This window comes from Cervus canadensis, chromosome 1 (genome assembly GCF_019320065.1).
Source record: "Cervus canadensis isolate Bull #8, Minnesota chromosome 1, ASM1932006v1, whole genome shotgun sequence".
In the NCBI taxonomy this organism is placed as follows: Eukaryota; Metazoa; Chordata; class Mammalia; order Artiodactyla; family Cervidae; genus Cervus; species Cervus canadensis.
The window spans coordinates 36776598-36783739 of NC_057386.1; positions in this window are offsets into that span (position 1 = coordinate 36776598).

Consider the following 7142-nt stretch of genomic DNA (forward strand, 5'->3'; position numbering starts at 1 on the left):
ACAATGCAGGAGGATGTGGGTCTGATCCCTGGTAGAAGGAATTAAGATCTGCATGCCATTCCACATGCCATGCAGCCAAAAGTTAAAAAGAGAGAGAGAACTCCATTTTTTTTTTGTCATGAATGTTTAATTCTACCTTTTAAAAAATTTTATTGAAATACATTTGATTTACAATGTTGTTGTATTAATAATTGCTATTCAGCAAAGTGATTGAAATATATATGTGTGTATATATAACCTTGCCTATTCTTTTCCATTATGGTTTATCACATAATATTGAATGTAGTTCCCTCTACTGTTCAGTAGGAACCTTGTTGTTGGACAATTCCTGACAATTAAGTTGCCTGGACCCAGCTGTGCCTGCAACCCATATACTAGTGCCCTTTTCAACTATATAGACCAATAAGCTCCTCTTCCACTTTTGTTTTTAAATGATCAGCATTAATTTGTGGGGTTTTTATACTTTTTATTTTAACTTAATTTTAGACATAGAGAAAAGTTGCAATAATGATACAGATTTCCTGTATGTCTCTCACCGAGCTTCTCCTAAAGTTAACATCTTATTTTATCATAGTGCAATTATCCAAACCAAGAAATTAACACTAGTACATGGCATTATGTGAATCATGAAATTCCAGATGTTCAAGCTGCTTTTGGAAAAGGCAGGGGAATCAGAGATCAAATTGCCAACATCCGCTGGATCATCGAAAAAGCAAGAGAATTCCAGAAAAACATCTATTTCTGCATTATTGATTATGCCAAAGCCTTTGACTGTGTGGATCACAATAAACTGTGGAAAATTCGGAAAGATATGGGAATACCAGACCACCTGACCTGCCTCTTGAGAAATCTGTATGAAGGGCAGGAAGCAACAGTTAGAACTGGACATGGAACAACAGCCTGGTTCCAAATAGGGAAAAGAGTACATCAAGGCTGTGTGTTGTCACCCTGCTTATTTAACTTATATGCAGAGTTCATCATGAGAAATGCTGGGCTGTATGAAGCACAAACTGGAATCAAGATTGCTGGGAGAAATATCAGTAACTTTAGATATGCAGATGATACCACCCTTATGGCAGAAAGCAAAGAGGAATTAAAGAGCCTCTTGATGAAAGTGCAAGAGGAGAGTGAAAAAGTTGGCTTAAAGCTCAACATTCGGAAAAGTAAGATCATGGCATCTGGTCCCATCATTTCATGGCAAATAGATGGGGAAACAGTGGCTGACTTTATTTTTCTGGGCTTCAAAATCACTGCAGATGGTGACTGCAAGCCATGAAATTAAAAGATGATTTACTCCTTGGAAGAAAAGTTATGACCAACCTAGATAGCATATTAAAAAGCAGAGACATTACTTTGCCAACAAAGGTCTGTCTAATCAAGGCTATGGTTTTTCCAGTAGTCATGTATGGATGTGAGAGTAGGACTATAAAGAAAGCTGAGCGCTGAAGAATTGATGCTTTTGAACTGTGGTGTTGGAAAAGACTCTTGAGAGTCCCTTGGACTGCAAGGAGATCCAACCAGTCCACCCTAAAGGAGATCAGTCCTGAGTGTTCATTGGAAGGACTGATGTTGAAGCTGAAACTCCAATACTCTGGCCACCTGATGTGATGAGCGGACTCATTTGAAAAGACCCTGATGCTGGGAAAGATTGAGGGCAGGAGGAGAAGGGGACGACAGAGGATGAGATGGTTGGATGGCATCACCGACTCAATGGATATGAGTTTGGGTAAGCTCCAGGAGTTGGTGATGGACAGGGAGGCCTGGTGCGCTGCAGTTCATGGGGTCGCAAAGAGTCGGACACGACTGAGCGACTGAACTGAACTGACATGGCTATTAACTAAACCATAAACTTTATTTGAATTTCATTAGGTTTTCCCCCAGGGTTTTTTTTTTTTCTGTTCCAGAATCCCATCTGGGGTCTCACTGCATTTAGTTATTTTTTTCTTAGCCTCCTCCAATCCGGAGCACACTTTTAAAAGCCATTTTGAGTTGGATTTTAGTGCTTTGTGAACTCCGTGAGTGGGCTTCCCAGGTGCCTCAGTGGTAAAGAATTCACCTGCTAATGCAAGAGACATGGGTTTGATCCCCAGGTCGAGAAGATCCCCTGGAGAAGGGAATGGCAACCCACTCCAGTCTTCTTGCCTGGAGAATCCCATTGACACAGGAGCCTGGCGGGCTACAGTCCATAGAGTCACAAAAGAGTTGGATGTGACTTAGCAAATAAACCAACAACAACAAATCCCATGCATCCTGACAATATCCAAGAGCAATCACTGGGGGGGAAACAAGTGGACCCCAACTAATAAAGTACACTGAATGAAATATTTGCAGAACTCTGGGGAGGGGGTGGGGAGTGACTGCTTCCAGCTATCAGGACCGAAAAGTAGTTTAACAGACTCAGTGGTACCTGAGCTTGATTTCACAAACCTGGGACTTTCGCCTCTTTTCCCAGGATGCTTCTCCCACAGAAGTTGGCACTGAGAGAAGGTAAGTAACTTATTCAAGATCACATAGTGAAAGAGTCAGGGATGGAGATAAACCAGGTCACATATAGTCACACACAGGGGATTGGTTCCAGGACACTCCCCCAAACTCCATCCACTCCCCCCCTGCAGATACCAAATCTGAGGTTACTCAAGTCCCTGATAAAAAATGACATCGTATTGGGAATTTCCTGGTGGTCCAGTGGTTAGGACTCTGCAATTCCACTGCTGGGGGCCCAGGTTTGATCCCTGATTGAGGAACTAATCCCTCAAGCCCTATGGTGAGGCTGAAAAAAAAAAAAAAAAAGCCACAGTATTTGCACATTGTGAGCTTACACTGTGGGCTTTCCTGGTGGCTCAGATAGTAAAGAATCTGCCTGCAGTACAGGAGACTCAGGTTTGTGCCCTAGGTTGGGAAGATCCCCTGGAGAAGCGAATGGCCACTCACTCCAGTATTCTTGCCTGGAGAATCCCATGGAGAGAAGCCTGGGCTAAGAGTCATGGGGTCACAAAGAGTCAGACACGACTGGGCAACTTTTGCTTTTTCACTTTCCCTTATGCTGGATTTATCTATTTCTATTTATTCTTGGCCACACTGATGTAGGAGATAGATGGGCTCCAGGTTAGATATTTACAACTAGCCTCTTGTTAGCATTTCCTGAGACAAGAGATGGCTGGGCTCCAGTTAAGGCATTTACAATCAGCCTCCTGTTTGTCCTCCAAAATGGAAGTAACAACAGAAACAGGGTAAACAGCCAGTGTTTGTCTCTAGTAAAACACCTTAAGGTAATAGTCATGGCAAGGACAAAGAGGGGCAAAACCCTATTTGAGTAAAGGATTAAGGGATGTCCAGTCCCTCGTCTTTTGGGACAAGGGAGACACTACACATGCACAAAAAGCCTCCTTGTGGGTCAAAAGTCAAGGGATAACGCCAGGCCATCTTGAGTCTTGCTCCTCCCAGAAGCCTTCACTTCAAGACCCAACTTGGCTGAGGGGTGCATGTGCACCCCAGCGGAGGGTCCCAGGGTAGGTCAGGTGTGGGGAAAAAAGCCAGATAATTGGCCTGAAGGAAGACATAGACTCAGAAGAACTGACTTCTATAAATGTGACCTCACTGCCTCTTTACTTTGCTGTTCCTCCTGACAAGGGGGAATACCCACACACTTTCTCTCCCTCTGTGCATCTCTGCCTTGCTCCTATCTCAACTGAACAAACCGTTTCTCCGTGTGCTCACCCACTAGTTGTGCTGTTTCTCATAATAAACTGTACCTGCATTAACAGTTTCCGCCTCTACGATAAATGCGTTTTTCACTGGGGGCAAGGATCCAGGGAAAATTAGCTTCTAGCTCCTAGCCTGGTCTGGTGGCTAAGATTCCTGGTTTTCATCCAGGCTACCCAGATTCAATACCTGGGTAGGGAATTAGATCTCACTTCACACCACAGCTCACTGGTGCCTCACCAAGATCAGCACCATTCAGCTTGGGGGAACTTAGTTCCCTGAACTGGGATCCAACTCAGGCCCCTGGCAGTGAGAGCTCAGAGTCCTAACCACTGGACTGCTGGGAATACTCAGTCCTGCCCAATACTTTAAACCATCTCTAGATTATAATAATTCCTAATACAATGTGAAATGCTACCTAAAGAGTTCTAAATACAAAGTAAATGTTGTGAAAATAATTGCAAATACAAAGTAAATGTTGTGTAAATAGTTATAAATACAATGTAAATACTATGTAAGTAGTTGCCAGTGCAGCAAATTCAAGCTATGCCTTTTGGAAGTTTCTGGAATATTTTTAAAATACATATATTTTGAAGAGTTCTCTGGAGTTCCCTGGTGGTCTGGACCTCCCTGGTGGCTCAGACGGTGAAGAATCTGCCTGCAATACAGGAGACCAGCGTTTGATCCCTGGATCAGGAAGATCCCCTGGAGAAGGAAATGACTACCCACTCTAGTAATCTTGCCTGGGAAATCCCATGAACAGAGGAACCTGGCAGGCTACTGTCCATGACACGACTGAGCGACTTTCGCTGGTGGTCTAGTGGTTAGTGTTTGTAGCTTCATAGCTGCGGTTCAATCCCTGCTCTGGGAATTCCCTCAAACCTCGTGGTACCCCCCCAAAAAATTTTATTTATTTATTTATTTTTGATCCACAGTTGGTTGAACCTGCCTGTGTGGAGAGCCTACCTGCATATTGATTCCTACCCAGTGTATCCCGGTTGGGGAGACAGGCAGCCCTGGCCACCCCATCTCAGTTCCTAGCTCCAGCCTCTGGGGATCTGATTTGAGCCCAGGATGAGCTAAGATCAGACCGGTAATAAGTCCAGGAAGTATGGCCCAAGCCTCTGTTTGTCCCTGGCCTTTTATCTCCCCAGGCAGCTGGGGAAGGGACGGCCCCCCACTGTGTAAACATCTACCCAGGACTCAGGGATCCCCATGTTCAAGTAGAGAAAAAGGAGAGAGGAAGAGGAAGGTGGAGAGGGATTGGCCTTAGGGGCCTCCTAGACTCCTCTGGGGCTGCTGGGCTGAGCTCAGAGTCAAACCGCAGAGCAGAGATGTGCAGTGTCAGCACCAGATAAGTCCCAGATCATTTTTTCAATCCTTTCATTTCATAGGTCTGGAGACTGACTGTCACCCCTTTCCTCCAGGCAGCTCTGCCCGCACAGGCTGGGGTTAAGGGAGGTGGAGCATTTCCTCTCTTATGGGTTCCTAGAATCAGGCCATTGAGCTAGGGGACTCCTTCCTGCAATCCAGTGGGGTTGGGTTCCAGCTCACCTCTCCACCCCCTTGGGAACTCTGAAAATGAGGGGGGGAAGTAGCTTTGCCCAGCTGAAAGGGCCCATCCATTTTACAATAATTAGGGAGGTGGGAAGCTTCAAACAGATTAATTATACAGGCTAGATCTCAACCTTGATAAACCTCCCTTTGTATTTACTTAGCATCTTTACCCAGGGGCCATAAAGACAGAGACAGGGAGTGCCACCCGGGCAGGCAGCCTTGAGGATGGAGAGGGAGTTAACAGGAGCCTGCCAGGGAAACAGGAAGAGAATTCATTAGAGCCAAGTTGCAGGTTCTCAGGCTGCCGGGACTGCTTAGTCACTAGGCCCCTGGACTGACTGGTCATTAGCGCTCTCACTGACAGCAGGCACTCACAGACCTTGATCATAAGGAGGACACAGGAGTAAGGCTAGGGCAAGGTAGAGGCTGGTGCTCTGCCTGGTGGGTCTCAGCTAGGCACCATAGAAACAGTTTGAAGCTCTGGATACAAAGGTCAAAGCATATAGCATATAAAAGGAATATCTGCACGGAAAGCCCAGATATTATAAATAATGATGGGGTCGAAGGTGAAACCCCATGGAGGCCTCTAAAGGATGGCTTGACTCTGCCTATACCCAGGTCCTCCATTTAACTAACTACTGTGGATTAAACACTTACTATGTAGCAAGCTCTGGGGAGATGCTGGGGATACCCAGATAAATAAAGTACAGTCCTTGACTTCAAGAAGTCCCCTGGTCTGGTTCATCTCTGATCTTCCTGCAGCACTGAGCTCTCGAAAGCTTCGCTTAAAAGACAGAGTGAATCACCAAGTATTTTACACTATCTAAAGTGCTTTGATGACCATTATCTCCTCCCAACAACTAGGTGAGAGTCTAAACAAATGGATGTTCTTATTTGACAGAGGAAGCTCCTGCAATTCAGAGGCGTGAAAGTCAAGTGACTTGCTCAAGTTTTCTAGAAGAGAGAGGGCAGAGGTTGCAGGATGCAGATCGCCAATCCAACTCTGTGTCAGGTTCATGTACCACCTGACTGTGCACCTTCCGTGTGGTGGGCTGTAGTCAGGTCTTGCTTTTATTTCCAGCCTTCTTGTGTAATAGTCCAAACTCATCTCCCTCTTTCTAGCTCAGTGCCCCTTATCTCTCACACAGCAACCAAAGCATTTCTCATCTTCCTTTCTCTTGCTTAAATGCTTAATGCCTCTCACTGGTTCCCCTTCCCATCACCAGTACTCCAGGACAAAGTCCACTTTCCTTTGCAATTTTTATGAGGCCCTAGGCCTGCCCGAGCCCACCTCTGCAGCTGCAGTTTCCCAATTCCCATTAGTTCTGGAATATGTCTTAAAGTCTTCCCCCATGGCTTCCTGGCCCTGTGCAAGGAAGACCCTTCCACTTTCTACTTGAAGAACTTCAACTCACTGGCAAGACCTGGTAAAATGTCACTGGGCAGCATTCTTTGACCTAACTTCTCAGTCCCCACGAGGCTGCAAACATCTGAAAACATGAACGACTGTAAAATGTCCAGGCTGTGGATTTAGCCTAGCCCAGCTAGTCTTTCTCTCCGTGTGACCTTGATCTTAGCTTCCTCCACTCAAAACTGGGGATGAGTACCAGCCCAGATGTGAGGACTCGTCTGGTGGACGGAGGGGGGGCGTCCAGGCTCCTGAGCCGTTGTGGCTCAGCACAAAGTTCCGTGGGCCCTGACACTTCAGTTAGCCACCTAACACCTTGCCTTTTGTCACCATGCCTTAGGCTACCTTCCACGCCCTCCTCCAGAAACCTTGGGTACCCCAATCCCACCCCTTCAAGGGACTACGGGAGGCTCGGTGAGGGGTCGCTGAGGGTCAGGTTACCACTGCAGATTACAGACCGCGTGGTCATTTGGCA